At 42.7% G+C, this 13,154-nt stretch overlaps 25 non-coding genes across 25 annotated transcripts; all 25 read left to right on the forward strand.

Annotated features, from left to right (window-relative positions):
- The first annotated feature begins 1,218 nt into the window (after positions 1-1,218).
- On the forward strand, positions 1,219-1,290 carry TRNAG-UCC (transfer RNA glycine (anticodon UCC)). The gene has a single exon. It is a non-coding gene; the product is annotated as a tRNA-Gly (tRNA).
- Positions 1,291-1,356: 66 nt separating this feature from the next.
- Positions 1,357-1,428, forward strand: TRNAG-UCC (transfer RNA glycine (anticodon UCC)). Its single transcript has one exon. It is a non-coding gene; the product is annotated as a tRNA-Gly (tRNA).
- A 1,354-nt stretch (positions 1,429-2,782) lies between these two features.
- On the forward strand, positions 2,783-2,854 carry TRNAG-UCC (transfer RNA glycine (anticodon UCC)). Its single transcript has one exon. It is a non-coding gene; the product is annotated as a tRNA-Gly (tRNA).
- Positions 2,855-2,920: 66 nt separating this feature from the next.
- TRNAG-UCC (transfer RNA glycine (anticodon UCC)) lies at positions 2,921-2,992 on the forward strand. The gene has a single exon. It is a non-coding gene; the product is annotated as a tRNA-Gly (tRNA).
- Positions 2,993-3,064: 72 nt separating this feature from the next.
- On the forward strand, positions 3,065-3,136 carry TRNAG-UCC (transfer RNA glycine (anticodon UCC)). The gene has a single exon. It is a non-coding gene; the product is annotated as a tRNA-Gly (tRNA).
- Positions 3,137-3,352: 216 nt separating this feature from the next.
- Positions 3,353-3,424, forward strand: TRNAG-UCC (transfer RNA glycine (anticodon UCC)). The gene has a single exon. It is a non-coding gene; the product is annotated as a tRNA-Gly (tRNA).
- Positions 3,425-3,490: 66 nt separating this feature from the next.
- Positions 3,491-3,562, forward strand: TRNAG-UCC (transfer RNA glycine (anticodon UCC)). The gene has a single exon. It is a non-coding gene; the product is annotated as a tRNA-Gly (tRNA).
- Positions 3,563-3,634: 72 nt separating this feature from the next.
- TRNAL-UAA (transfer RNA leucine (anticodon UAA)) lies at positions 3,635-3,706 on the forward strand. The gene has a single exon. It is a non-coding gene; the product is annotated as a tRNA-Leu (tRNA).
- Positions 3,707-4,636: 930 nt separating this feature from the next.
- On the forward strand, positions 4,637-4,708 carry TRNAG-UCC (transfer RNA glycine (anticodon UCC)). Its single transcript has one exon. It is a non-coding gene; the product is annotated as a tRNA-Gly (tRNA).
- Positions 4,709-4,774: 66 nt separating this feature from the next.
- On the forward strand, positions 4,775-4,846 carry TRNAG-UCC (transfer RNA glycine (anticodon UCC)). Its single transcript has one exon. It is a non-coding gene; the product is annotated as a tRNA-Gly (tRNA).
- A 210-nt stretch (positions 4,847-5,056) lies between these two features.
- Positions 5,057-5,128, forward strand: TRNAG-UCC (transfer RNA glycine (anticodon UCC)). The gene has a single exon. It is a non-coding gene; the product is annotated as a tRNA-Gly (tRNA).
- A 66-nt stretch (positions 5,129-5,194) lies between these two features.
- TRNAG-UCC (transfer RNA glycine (anticodon UCC)) lies at positions 5,195-5,266 on the forward strand. Its single transcript has one exon. It is a non-coding gene; the product is annotated as a tRNA-Gly (tRNA).
- A 646-nt stretch (positions 5,267-5,912) lies between these two features.
- Positions 5,913-5,984, forward strand: TRNAG-UCC (transfer RNA glycine (anticodon UCC)). Its single transcript has one exon. It is a non-coding gene; the product is annotated as a tRNA-Gly (tRNA).
- A 648-nt stretch (positions 5,985-6,632) lies between these two features.
- TRNAL-UAA (transfer RNA leucine (anticodon UAA)) lies at positions 6,633-6,704 on the forward strand. The gene has a single exon. It is a non-coding gene; the product is annotated as a tRNA-Leu (tRNA).
- Positions 6,705-8,202: 1,498 nt separating this feature from the next.
- On the forward strand, positions 8,203-8,274 carry TRNAG-UCC (transfer RNA glycine (anticodon UCC)). The gene has a single exon. It is a non-coding gene; the product is annotated as a tRNA-Gly (tRNA).
- Positions 8,275-8,340: 66 nt separating this feature from the next.
- TRNAG-UCC (transfer RNA glycine (anticodon UCC)) lies at positions 8,341-8,412 on the forward strand. The gene has a single exon. It is a non-coding gene; the product is annotated as a tRNA-Gly (tRNA).
- Positions 8,413-8,484: 72 nt separating this feature from the next.
- On the forward strand, positions 8,485-8,556 carry TRNAL-UAA (transfer RNA leucine (anticodon UAA)). The gene has a single exon. It is a non-coding gene; the product is annotated as a tRNA-Leu (tRNA).
- A 1,361-nt stretch (positions 8,557-9,917) lies between these two features.
- On the forward strand, positions 9,918-9,989 carry TRNAG-UCC (transfer RNA glycine (anticodon UCC)). The gene has a single exon. It is a non-coding gene; the product is annotated as a tRNA-Gly (tRNA).
- Positions 9,990-10,055: 66 nt separating this feature from the next.
- TRNAG-UCC (transfer RNA glycine (anticodon UCC)) lies at positions 10,056-10,127 on the forward strand. Its single transcript has one exon. It is a non-coding gene; the product is annotated as a tRNA-Gly (tRNA).
- A 210-nt stretch (positions 10,128-10,337) lies between these two features.
- Positions 10,338-10,409, forward strand: TRNAG-UCC (transfer RNA glycine (anticodon UCC)). The gene has a single exon. It is a non-coding gene; the product is annotated as a tRNA-Gly (tRNA).
- A 66-nt stretch (positions 10,410-10,475) lies between these two features.
- TRNAG-UCC (transfer RNA glycine (anticodon UCC)) lies at positions 10,476-10,547 on the forward strand. Its single transcript has one exon. It is a non-coding gene; the product is annotated as a tRNA-Gly (tRNA).
- Positions 10,548-10,619: 72 nt separating this feature from the next.
- TRNAL-UAA (transfer RNA leucine (anticodon UAA)) lies at positions 10,620-10,691 on the forward strand. The gene has a single exon. It is a non-coding gene; the product is annotated as a tRNA-Leu (tRNA).
- Positions 10,692-12,040: 1,349 nt separating this feature from the next.
- On the forward strand, positions 12,041-12,112 carry TRNAG-UCC (transfer RNA glycine (anticodon UCC)). Its single transcript has one exon. It is a non-coding gene; the product is annotated as a tRNA-Gly (tRNA).
- Positions 12,113-12,328: 216 nt separating this feature from the next.
- On the forward strand, positions 12,329-12,400 carry TRNAG-UCC (transfer RNA glycine (anticodon UCC)). Its single transcript has one exon. It is a non-coding gene; the product is annotated as a tRNA-Gly (tRNA).
- A 216-nt stretch (positions 12,401-12,616) lies between these two features.
- On the forward strand, positions 12,617-12,688 carry TRNAG-UCC (transfer RNA glycine (anticodon UCC)). Its single transcript has one exon. It is a non-coding gene; the product is annotated as a tRNA-Gly (tRNA).
- The last annotated feature ends 466 nt before the right edge of the window (positions 12,689-13,154 follow it).

A 13,154-nucleotide genomic window follows, 5' to 3' on the forward strand; every position in this document is an offset into this window, starting at 1 on the left:
CATCGCACGAGACTGTATCTTTATATGCTATTCCAGTGTATCGCTATGAATTATAATATTTGTCACTATACATCATATCGCGATGGTGGTATAGTGGTGAGCATAGCTGCCTTCCAAGCAGTTGACCCGGTTTCGATTCCCGGCCATCGCACGAGACTGTATCTTTATATGTTATTCCAGTGTATCGCTATGAATTATAATATTTGTCACTATACATCATATCGCGATGGTGGTATAGTGGTGAGCATAGCTGCCTTCCAAGCAGTTGACCCGGTTTCGATTCCCGGCCATCGCACGAGACTGTATCTTTATATGTTATTCCAGTGTATCGCTATGAATAATAATATTTGTCACTATGGATCATATCGCGATGGTGGTATAGTGGTAAGCATAGCTGCCTTCCAAGCAGTTGACCCGGTTTCGATTCCCGGCCATCGCACGAGACTGTATCTTTATATGTTATTCCAGTGTATCGCTATGAATTATAATATTTGTCACTATACATCAATCGCGATGGTGGTATAGTGGTGAGCATAGCTGCCTTCCAAGCAGTTGACAAGGGTTTAATTCCCGGCCATCGCACGAGACTGTATCTTTATATGCTATTCCAGTGTATCGCTATGAATTATAATATTTGTCACTATACTTCATATTGCGATGGTGGTATAGTGGTAAGCATAGCTGACTTCCTAGCAGTTGACCCGGGTTCGATTCCCGGCCATCGCACGAGATTTTATATTTTTATGTTATTCCAGTGTATCGCTTTGAATTATAATATTTGTCACTATTCATAATATTGCGATGGTGGTATAGTGGTAAGCATAACTGCCTTCCAAGCACTTGACCCGGGTTCGATTCCCGGCCATCGCAAGAGACTTTATATGTTATTCCAGTGTATCGTTATGAATTATAATATTTGTCACTATTCATCGTATCGCGATGGTGGTATAGTGGTGAGCATAGCTGCCTTCCAAGCAGTCGACCCGGGTTCGATTGCCTGCCATCGCACGATACTTTATCTTAATATGTTATTCCAGTGTATCGCTATGAGTCATAATATTTGTCACTTTACATCATATTGCGATGGTGGTATAGTGGTGAGCAGAGCTGCCTTCCAAGCAGCTGACCCGGGTTTGATTCCCAAACATCGCACGAGACTTTATATGTTATTCCAGTGTATCGTTATGAATTATAATATTTGTCACTATATTACATATCGCGATGGTGGTATAGTGGTAAGCATAGCTGCCTTCCAAGCAGTTGACCCGGGTTTGATTCCCGGCCATCGCACGAGACTTTATATGTTATTCCAGTGTATCGCTATGAATCACAATATTTGTCACTATGCATCATATCGCGATGGTGGTATAGTGGTGAGCATAGCTGCCTTCCAAGCAGTTGACCCGGGTTCGATTCCCGGCCATCGCACGAGGCTTTATCTTTATATGTTATTCCAGTGTATCGCTATGAATTATAATATTTGTCATTATACATCATATCGCGATGGTGGTATAGTGGTGAGCATAGCTGCCTTCCAAGCAGTTGACCCGGTTTCGATTCCCGGCCATCGCACGAGACTGTATCTTTATATGTTATTCCAGTGTATCGCTATGAATTATAATATTTGTCACTATACATCAATCGCGATGGTGGTATAGTGGTGAGCATAGCTGCCTTCCAAGCAGTTGACAAGGGTTTAATTCCCGGCCATCGCACGAGACTGTATCTTTATATGCTATTCCAGTGTATCGCTATGAATTATAATATTTGTCACTATACATCATATCGCGATGGTGGTATAGTGGTGAGCATAGCTGCCTTCCAAGCAGTTGACCCGGTTTCGATTCCCGGCCATCGCACGAGACTGTATCTTTATATGTTATTCCAGTGTATCGCTATGAATCATAATATTTGTCACTATGGATCATATCGCGATGGTGGTATAGTGGTAAGCATAGCTGCCTTCCAAGCAGTTGACCCGGTTTCGATTCCCGGCCATCGCACGAGACTGTATCTTTATATGTTATTCCAGTGTATCGCTATGAATTATAATATTTGTCACTATACATCAATCGCGATGGTGGTATAGTGGTGAGCATAGCTGCCTTCCAAGCAGTTGACAAGGGTTTAATTCCCGGCCATCGCACGAGACTGTATCTTTATATGCTATTCCAGTGTATCGCTATGAATTATAATATTTGTCACTATACATCATATTGCGATGGTGGTATAGTGGTAAGCATAGCTGACTTCCTAGCAGTTGACCCGGGTTCGATTCCCGGCCATCGCACGAGATTTTATATTTTTATGTTATTCCAGTGTATCGCTTTGAATTATAATATTTGTCACTATTCATAATATTGCGATGGTGGTATAGTGGTAAGCATAACTGCCTTCCAAGCACTTGACCCGGGTTCGATTCCCGGCCATCGCAAGAGACTTTATATGTTATTCCAGTGTATCGTTATGAATTATAATATTTGTCACTATTCATCGTATCGCGATGGTGGTATAGTGGTGAGCATAGCTGCCTTCCAAGCAGTCGACCCGGGTTCGATTGCCTGCCATCGCACGATACTTTATCTTAATATGTTATTCCAGTGTATCGCTATGAGTCATAATATTTGTCACTTTACATCATATTGCGATGGTGGTATAGTGGTGAGCAGAGCTGCCTTCCAAGCAGCTGACCCGGGTTTGATTCCCAAACATCGCACGAGACTTTATATGTTATTCCAGTGTATCGTTATGAATTATAATATTTGTCACTATATTACATATCGCGATGGTGGTATAGTGGTAAGCATAGCTGCCTTCCAAGCAGTTGACCCGGGTTTGATTCCCGGCCATCGCACGAGACTTTATATGTTATTCCAGTGTATCGCTATGAATCACAATATTTGTCACTATGCATCATATCGCGATGGTGGTATAGTGGTGAGCATAGCTGCCTTCCAAGCAGTTGACCCGGGTTCGATTCCCGGCCATCGCACGGGACTGTATCTTTATAGGTTATTCCAGTGTATCGCTATGAATCATAATATTTGTCACAATACATCATATCGCGATGGTGGTATAGTGGTGAGCATAGCTGCCTTCCAAGCAGTTGACCCGGGTTCGATTCCCGGCCATCGCACGGGACTGTATCTTTATATGTTATTCCAGTGTATCGCTATGAATCATAATATTTGTCACTATGGATCATATCGCGATGGTGGTATAGTGGTAAGCATAGCTGCCTTTCAAGCCGTTGACCCGGGTCCGATTCCCGGCCATCGCACGGGACTGTATCTTAATAGGTTATTCCAGTGTATCGCTATGAAACATAATATTTGTCGCTGTTAATTATATTGCGATGGTGGTATAGTGGTAAGCATAGCTGCCTTCCAAGCAGTTGACCCGGGTTTGATTCCCGGCCATCGCACGAGACTTTATATGTTATTCCAGTGTATCGCTATGAATCACAATATTTGTCACTATGCATCATATCGCGATGGTGGTATAGTGGTTAGCATAGCTGCCTTCCAAGCAGTTGACCCGGGTTCGATTCCCGGCCATCGCACGGGACTGTATCTTTATAGGTTATTCCAGTGTATCGCTATGAATCATAATATTTGTCACAATACATCATATCGCGATGGTGGTATAGTGGTGAGCATAGCTGCCTTAAAAGCAGTTGACCCGGGTTCGATTCCCGGCCATTGCACGAGACTGTATCTTTATATGTTATTCCAGTGTATCGCTATGAATTATAATATTTGTCACTATACATCATATCGCGATGGTGGTATAGTGGTGAGCATAGCTGCCTTCCTAGCAGTTGACCCGGTTTCGATTCCCGGCCATCGCACGAGACTGTATCTTTATGTGTTATTCCAGTGTATCGCTATGAATTATAATATTTGTCACTATACATCATAAAGCGATGATGGTATAGTGGTGAGCATAGCTGCCTTCCAAGCAGTTGACCCGGGTTCGATTCCCGGCCATCGCACGGGACTGTATCTTTATATGTTATTCCAGTGTATCGCTATGAATCATAATATTTGTCACTATGGATCATATCGCGATGGTGGTATAGTGGTAAGCATAGCTGCCTTTCAAGCCGTTGACCCGGGTCCGATTCCCGGCCATCGCACGGGACTGTATCTTAATAGGTTATTCCAGTGTATCGCTATGAAACATAATATTTGTCACTGTTAATTATATTGCGATGGTGGTATAGTGGTAAGCATAGCTGACTTCCTAGCAGTTGACCCGGGTTCGATTCCCGGCCATCGCACGAGATTTTATCTTTTTATGTTATTCCAGTGTATCGCTTTGAATTATAATATTTGTCACTAATCACCATATTGCGATGGTGGTATAGTGGTGAGCATAGCTTCCTTCCAAGCAGTTGACCCGGGTTCGACTCCCGGCCATCGCACGAGACATTATCTTAATGTGTTATTCCAGTGTATCGCTATGAATCATAATATTTGTCACTATTCATCATATTGCGATGGTGGTATAGTGGTGAGCAGAGCTGCCTTCCAAGCAGCTGAAACGGGTTTGATTCCCAAACATCGCACGAGACTTTATATGTTATTCCATTGTATCGTTATGAATTATAATATTTGTCACTATATTACATATCGCGATGGTGGTATAGTGGTAAGCATAGCTGCCTTCCAAGCAGTTGACCCGGGTTTGATTCCCGGCCATCGCACGAGACTTTATATGTTATTCCAGTGTATCGCTATGAATTATAATATTTGTCACTATACATCATATCGCGATGGTGGTATAGTGGTGAGCATAGCTGCCTTCCAAGCAGTTGACCCGGGTTCGATTCCCGGCCATCGCACGAGGCTTTATCTTTATATGTTATTCCAGTGTATCGCTATGAATTATAATATTTGTCATTATACATCATATCGCGATGGTGGTATAGTGGTGAGCAGAGCTGCCTTCCAAGCAGCTGAAACGGGTTTGATTCCCAAACATCGCACGAGACTTTATATGTTATTCCATTGTATCGTTATGAATTATAATATTTGTCACTATATTACATATCGCGATGGTGGTATAGTGGTAAGCATAGCTGCCTTCCAAGCAGTTGACCCGGGTTTGATTCCCGGCCATCGCACGAGACTTTATATGTTATTCCAGTGTATCGCTATGAATTATAATATTTGTCACTATACATCATATCGCGATGGTGGTATAGTGGTGAGCATAGCTGCCTTCCAAGCAGTTGACCCGGGTTCGATTCCCGGCCATCGCACGAGGCTTTATCTTTATATGTTATTCCAGTGTATCGCTATGAATTATAATATTTGTCATTATACATCATATCGCGATGGTGGTATAGTGGTGAGCATAGCTGCCTTCCAAGCAGTTGACCCGGTTTCGATTCCCGGCCATCGCACGAGACTGTATCTTTATGTGTTATTCCAGTGTATCGCTATGAATTATAATATTTGTCACTATACATCATAAAGCGATGATGGTATAGTGGTGAGCATAGCTGCCTTCCAAGCAGTTGACCCGGGTTCGATTCCCGGCCATCACACGAGCATTTATCTTTATATGTTTTTCCAGTGTATCGCTATGAATTATAATATTTGTCACTATGCATCAATCGCGATGGTGGTATAGTGGTGAGCATAGCTGCCTTCCAAGCAGTTGACCCGGTTTCGATTCCCGGCCATCGCACGAGACTGTATCTTTATATGTTATTCCAGTGTATCGCTATGAATTATAATATTTGTCACTATGCATCAATCGCGATGGTGGTATAGTGGTGAGCATAGCTGCCTTCCAAGCAGTTGACCCGGTTTCGATTCCCGGCCATCGCACGAGACTGTATCTTTATATGTTATTCCAGTGTATCGCTATGAATTATAATATTTGTCACTATACATCATATCGCGATGGTGGTATAGTGGTGAGCATAGCTGCCTTCCAAGCAGTTGACCCGGGTTCGATTCCCGGCCATCGCACGAGACTGTATCTTTATATGTTATTCCAGTGTATCGCTATGAATTATAATATTTGTCACTATACATCATGTCGCGATGGTGGTATAGTGGTGAGCATAGCTGCCTTCCAAGCAGTTGACCCGGTTTCGATTCCCGGCCATCGCACGAGACTGTATCTTTATATGTTATTCCAGTGTATCGCTATGAATTATAATATTTGTCACTATACATCATATCGCGATAATGGTATAGTGGTGAGCATAGCTGCCTTCCAAGCAGTTGACCCGGGTTCGATTCCCGGCCATCGCACGAGACTGTATCTTTATATGTTATTCCAGTGTATCGCTATGAATTATAATATTTGTCACTATACATCAAAACGCGATGGTGGTATAGTGGTGAGCATAGCTGCCTTTTAAGCATTTGACCCGGGTTCGATTCCCGGCCATCGCACGAGACTTTATCTTTATATGTTATTCCAGTGTATCGCTATGAATTATAATATTTGTCACTATACATCATATCGCGATGGTGGTATAGTGATGAGCATAGCTGCCTTTAAAGCAGTTGACCCGGGTTCGATTCCCGGCCATCGCACGGGACTGTATCTTTATAGGTTATTCCCGTGTATCGCTATGAATCATAATATTTGTCACAATACATCATATCGCGATGGTGGTATAGTGGTGAGCATAGCTGCCTTAAAAGCAGTTGACCCGGGTTCGATTCCCGGCCATTGCACGAGACTGTATCTTTATATGTTATTCCAGTGTATCGCTATGAATTATAATATTTGTCACTATACATCAATCGCGATGGTGGTATAGTGGTGAGCATATCTGCCTTCCCAGCAGTTGACCCGGGTTTGATTCCCGGCCATCGCACGAGACTGTATCTTTATATGTTATTCCAGTGTATCGCTATGAATTATAATATTTGTCACTATACATCATATCGCGATGGTGGTATAGTGGTGAGCATAGCTGCCTTCCAAGCAGTTGACCCGGTTTCGATTCCCGGCCATCACACGAGCATTTATCTTTATATGTTTTTCCAGTGTATCGCTATGAATTATAATATTTGTCACTATACATCATATCGCGATGGTGGTATAGTGGTGAGCATAGCTGCCTTCCAAGCAGTTGAACCGGGTTCGATTCCCGGCCATCGCACGAGACTTTATCTTTATATGTTATTCCAGTGTATCGCTATGAATTATAATATTTGTCACTATACATCAATCGCGATGGTGGTATAGTGGTGAGCATAGCTGCCTTCCAAGCAGTTGACAAGGGTTTAATTCCCGGCCATCGCACGAGACTGTATCTTTATATGCTATTCCAGTGTATCGCTATGAATTATAATATTTGTCACTATACATCATATCGCGATGGTGGTATAGTGGTGAGCATAGCTGCCTTCCAAGCAGTTGACCCGGTTTCGATTCCCGGCCATCGCACGAGACTGTATCTTTATATGTTATTCCAGTGTATCGCTATGAATCATAATATTTGTCACTATGGATCATATCGCGATGGTGGTATAGTGGTAAGCATAGCTGCCTTTCAAGCCGTTGACCCGGGTCCGATTCCCGGCCATCGCACGGGACTGTATCTTAATATGTTATTCCAGTGTATCGCTATGAAACATAATATTTGTCACTATTAATTATATTGCGATGTAGGTATAGTGGTAAGCATAGCTGACTTCCTAGCAGTTGACCCGGGTTCGATTCCCGGCCATCGCACGAGATTTTATATTTTTATGTTATTCCAGTGTATCGCTTTGAATTATAATATTTGTCACTATTCATAATATTGCGATGGTGGTATAGTGGTAAGCATAACTGCCTTCCAAGCACTTGACCCGGGTTCGATTCCCGGCCATCGCAAGAGACTTTATATGTTATTCCAGTGTATCGTTATGAATTATAATATTTGTCACTATTCATCGTATCGCGATGGTGGTATAGTGGTGAGCATAGCTGCCTTCCAAGCAGTCGACCCGGGTTCGATTGCCTGCCATCGCACGATACTTTATCTTAATATGTTATTCCAGTGTATCGCTATGAGTCATAATATTTGTCACTTTACATCATATTGCGATGGTGGTATAGTGGTGAGCAGAGCTGCCTTCCAAGCAGCTGACCCGGGTTTGATTCCCAAACATCGCACGAGACTTTATATGTTATTCCAGTGTATCGTTATGAATTATAATATTTGTCACTATATTACATATCGCGATGGTGGTATAGTGGTAAGCATAGCTGCCTTCCAAGCAGTTGACCCGGGTTTGATTCCCGGCCATCGCACGAGACTTCATATGTTATTCCAGTGTATCGCTATGAATCACAATATTTGTCACTATGCATCATATCGCGATGGTGGTATAGTGGTGAGCATAGCTGCCTTCCAAGCAGTTGACCCGGGTTCGATTCCCGGCCATCGCACGGGACTGTATCTTTATAGGTTATTCCAGTGTATCGCTATGAATCATAATATTTGTCACAATACATCATATCGCGATGGTGGTATAGTGGTGAGCATAGCTGCCTTAAAAGCAGTTGACCCGGGTTCGATTCCCGGCCATTGCACGAGACTTTATTTTTATATGTTATTCCAGTGTATCGCTATGAATTATAATATTTGTCATTATACATCATATCGCGATGGTGGTATAGTGGTGAGCATAGCTGCCTTCCAAGCAGTTGACCCGGTTTCGATTCCCGGCCATCGCACGAGACTGTATCTTTATATGTTATTCCAGTGTATCGCTATGAATTATAATATTTGTCACTATACATCATATCGCGATGGTGGTATAGTGGTGAGCATAGCTGCCTTCCAAGCAGTTGACCCGGTTTCGATTCCCGGCCATCACACGAGCATTTATCTTTATATGTTTTTCCAGTGTATCGCTATGAATTATAATATTTGTCACTATACATCATATCGCGATGGTGGTATAGTGGTGAGCATAGCTGCCTTCCAAGCAGTTGAACCGGGTTCGATTCCCGGCCATCGCACGAGACTTTATCTTTATATGTTATTCCAGTGTATCGCTATGAATTATAATATTTGTCACTATACATCAATCGCGATGGTGGTATAGTGGTGAGCATAGCTGCCTTCCAAGCAGTTGACAAGGGTTTAATTCCCGGCCATCGCACGAGACTGTATCTTTATATGCTATTCCAGTGTATCGCTATGAATTATAATATTTGTCACTATACATCATATCGCGATGGTGGTATAGTGGTGAGCATAGCTGCCTTCCAAGCAGTTGACCCGGTTTCGATTCCCGGCCATCGCACGAGACTGTATCTTTATATGTTATTCCAGTGTATCGCTATGAATCATAATATTTGTCACTATGGATCATATCGCGATGGTGGTATAGTGGTAAGCATAGCTGCCTTTCAAGCCGTTGACCCGGGTCCGATTCCCGGCCATCGCACGGGACTGTATCTTAATATGTTATTCCAGTGTATCGCTATGAAACATAATATTTGTCACTATTAATTATATTGCGATGGTGGTATAGTGGTAAGCATAGCTGACTTCCTAGCAGTTGACCCGGGTTCGATTCCCGGCCATCGCACGAGATTTTATATTTTTATGTTATTCCAGTGTATCGCTTTGAATTATAATATTTGTCACTTTTCATAATATTGCGATGGTGGTATAGTGGTAAGCATAACTGCCTTCCAAGCACTTGACCCGGGTTCGATTCCCGGCCATCGCAAGAGACTTTATATGTTATTCCAGTGTATCGTTATGAATTATAATATTTGTCACTATTCATCGTATCGCGATGGTGGTATAGTGGTGAGCATAGCTGCCTTCCAAGCAGTCGACCCGGGTTCGATTGCCTGCCATCGCACGATACTTTATCTTAATATGTTATTCCAGTGTATCGCTATGAGTCATAATATTTGTCACTTTACATCATATTGCGATGGTGGTATAGTGGTAAGCATAGCTGCCTTCCAAGCAGTTGACCCGGGTTTGATTCCCGGCCATCGCACGAGACTTTATATGTTATTCCAGTGTATCGCTATGAATCACAATATTTGTCACTATGCATCATATCGCGATGGTGGTATAGTGGTGAGCATAGCTGCCTTCCAAGCAGTTGACCCGGGTTCGATTCCCGGCCATCGCACGGGACTGTATCTTTATAGGTTATTCCAGTGTATCGCTATGAATCATAATATTTGTCACAATACATCATATCGCGATGGTGGTATATTGGTGAGCATAGCTGCCTTAAAAGCAGTTGACCCGGGTTCGATTCCCGGCCATTGCACGAGACTTTATATGTTATTCCAGTGTATCGTTATGAATTATAATATTTGTCACTATATTACATATCGCGATGGTGGTATAGTGGTAAGCATAGCTGCCTTCCAAGCAGTTGACCCGGGTTTGATTCCCGGCCATCGCACGAGACTTTATATGTTATTCCAGTGTATCGCTATGAATCACAATATTTGTCACTATGCATCATATCGCGATGGTGGTATAGTGGTGAGCATAGCTGCCTTCCAAGCAGTTGACCCGGGTTCGATTCCCGGCCATCGCACGGGACTGTATCTTTATAGGTTATTCCAGTGTATCGCTATGAATCATAATATTTGTCACAATACATCATATCGCGATGGTGGTATAGTGGTGAGCATAGCTGCCTTAAAAGCAGTTGACCCGGGTTCGATTCCCGGCCATTGCACGAGACTTTATCTTTATATGTTATTCCAGTGTATCGCTATGAATTATAATATTTGTCATTATACATCATATCGCGATGGTGGTATAGTGGTGAGCATAGCTGCCTTCCAAGCAGTTGACCCGGTTTCGATTCCCGGCCATCGCACGAGACTGTATCTTTATATGTTATTCCAGTGTATCGCTATGAATTATAATATTTGTCACTATACATCAATCGCGATGGTGGTATAGTGGTGAGCATAGCTGCCTTCCAAGCAGTTGACAAGGGTTTAATTCCCGGCCATCGCACGAGACTGTATCTTTATATGCTATTTCAGTGTATCGCTATGAATTATAATATTTGTCACTATACATCATATCGCGATGGTGGTATAGTGGTGAGCATAGCTGCCTTCCAAGCAGTTGACCCGGTTTCGATTCCCGGCCATCGCACGAGACTGTATCTTTATATGTTATTCCAGTGTATCGCTATGAATCATAATATTTGTCACTATGGATCATATCGCGATGGTGGTATAGTGGTAAGCATAGCTGCCTTTCAAGCCGTTGACCCGGGTCCGATTCCCGGCCATCGCACGGGACTGTATCTTAATATGTTATTCCAGTGTATCGCTATGAAACATAATATTTATCACTATTAATTATATTGCGATGGTGGTATAGTGGTAAGCATAGCTGACTTCCTAGCAGTTGACCCGGGTTCGATTCCCGGCCATCGCACGAGATTTTATATTTTTATGTTATTCCAGTGTATCGCTTTGAATTATAATATTTGTCACTATTCATAATATTGCGATGGTGGTTTAGTGGTAAGCATAACTGCCTTCCAAGCACTTGACCCGGGTTCGATTCCCGGCCATCGCAAGAGACTTTATATGTTATTCCAGTGTATCGTTATGAATTATAATATTTGTCACTATTCATCGTATCGCGATGGTGGTATAGTGGTGAGCATAGCTGCCTTCCAAGCAGTCGACCCGGGTTCGATTGCCCGCCATCGCACGATACTTTATCTTAATATGTTATTCCAGTGTATCGCTATGAGTCATAATATTTGTCACTTTACATCATATTGCGATGGTGGTATAGTGGTGAGCAGAGCTGCCTTCCAAGCAGCTGACCCGGGTTTGATTCCCAAACATCGCACGAGACTTTATATGTTATTCCAGTGTATCGTTATGAATTATAATATTTGTCACTATATTACATATCGCGATGGTGGTATAGTGGTAAGCATAGCTGCCTTCCAAGCAGTTGACCCGGATTTGATTCCCGGCCATCGCACGAGACTTTATATGTTATTCCAGTGTATCGCTATGAATCACAATATTTGTCACTATGCATCATATCGCGATGGTGGTATAGTGGTGAGCATAGCTGCCTTCCAAGCAGTTGACCCGGGTTCGAATCCCGGCCATCGCACGGGACTGTATCTTTATAGGTTATTCCAGTGTATCGCTATGAATCATAATATTTGTCACAATACATCATATCGCGATGGTGGTATAGTGGTGAGCATAGCTGCCTTAAAAGCAGTTGACACGGGTTCGATTCCCGGCCATTGCACGAGACTGTATCTTTATATGTTATTCCAGTGTATCGCTATGAATTATAATATTTGTCACTATACATCATATCGCGATGGTGGTATAGTGGTGAGCATAGCTGCCTTCCAAGCAGTTGACCCGGGTTCGATTCCCGGCCATCGCACGAGGCTTTATCTTTATATGTTATTCCAGTGTATCGCTATGAATTATAATATTTGTCATTATACATCATATCGCGATGGTGGTATAGTGGTGAGCATAGCTGCCTTCCAAGCAGTTGACCCGGTTTCGATTCCCGGCCATCGCACGAGACTGTATCTTTATGTGTTATTCCAGTGTATCGCTATGAATTATAATATTTGTCACTATACATCATAACGCGATGGTGGTATAGTGGTGAGCATAGCTGCCTTCCAAGCAGTTGACCCGGGTTCGATTCCCGGCCATCGCACGAGACTGTATCTTTATATGTTATTCCAGTGTATCGCTATGAATTATAATATTTGTCACTATACATCATAACGCGGTGGTGGTATAGTGGTGAGCATAGCTGCCTTTTAAGCATTTGACCCGGGTTCGATTCCCGGCCATCGCACGAGACTTTATCTTTATATGTTATTCCAGTGTATCGCTATGAATTATAATATTTGTCACTATACATCATGTCGCGATGGTGGTATAGTGGTGAGCATAGCTGCCTTTAAAGCAGTTAGCCCGGGTTCGATTCCCGGCCCTTGCACGAGACTGTATCTTTATATGTTATTCCAGTGTATCGCTATGAATTATAATATTTGTCACTATACATCAATCGCGATGGTGGTATAGTGGTGAGCATAGCTGCCTTCCAAGCAGTTGACAAGGGTTTGATTCTCGGCCATCGCACGAGACTGTATCTTTATATGTTATTCCAGTGAATC

Source organism: Leiobunum rupestre, chromosome 1 (assembly GCF_980474605.1).
Source record: "Leiobunum rupestre chromosome 1, qqLeiRupe1.1.hap1, whole genome shotgun sequence".
Taxonomy (NCBI): Eukaryota; Metazoa; Arthropoda; class Arachnida; order Opiliones; family Sclerosomatidae; genus Leiobunum; species Leiobunum rupestre.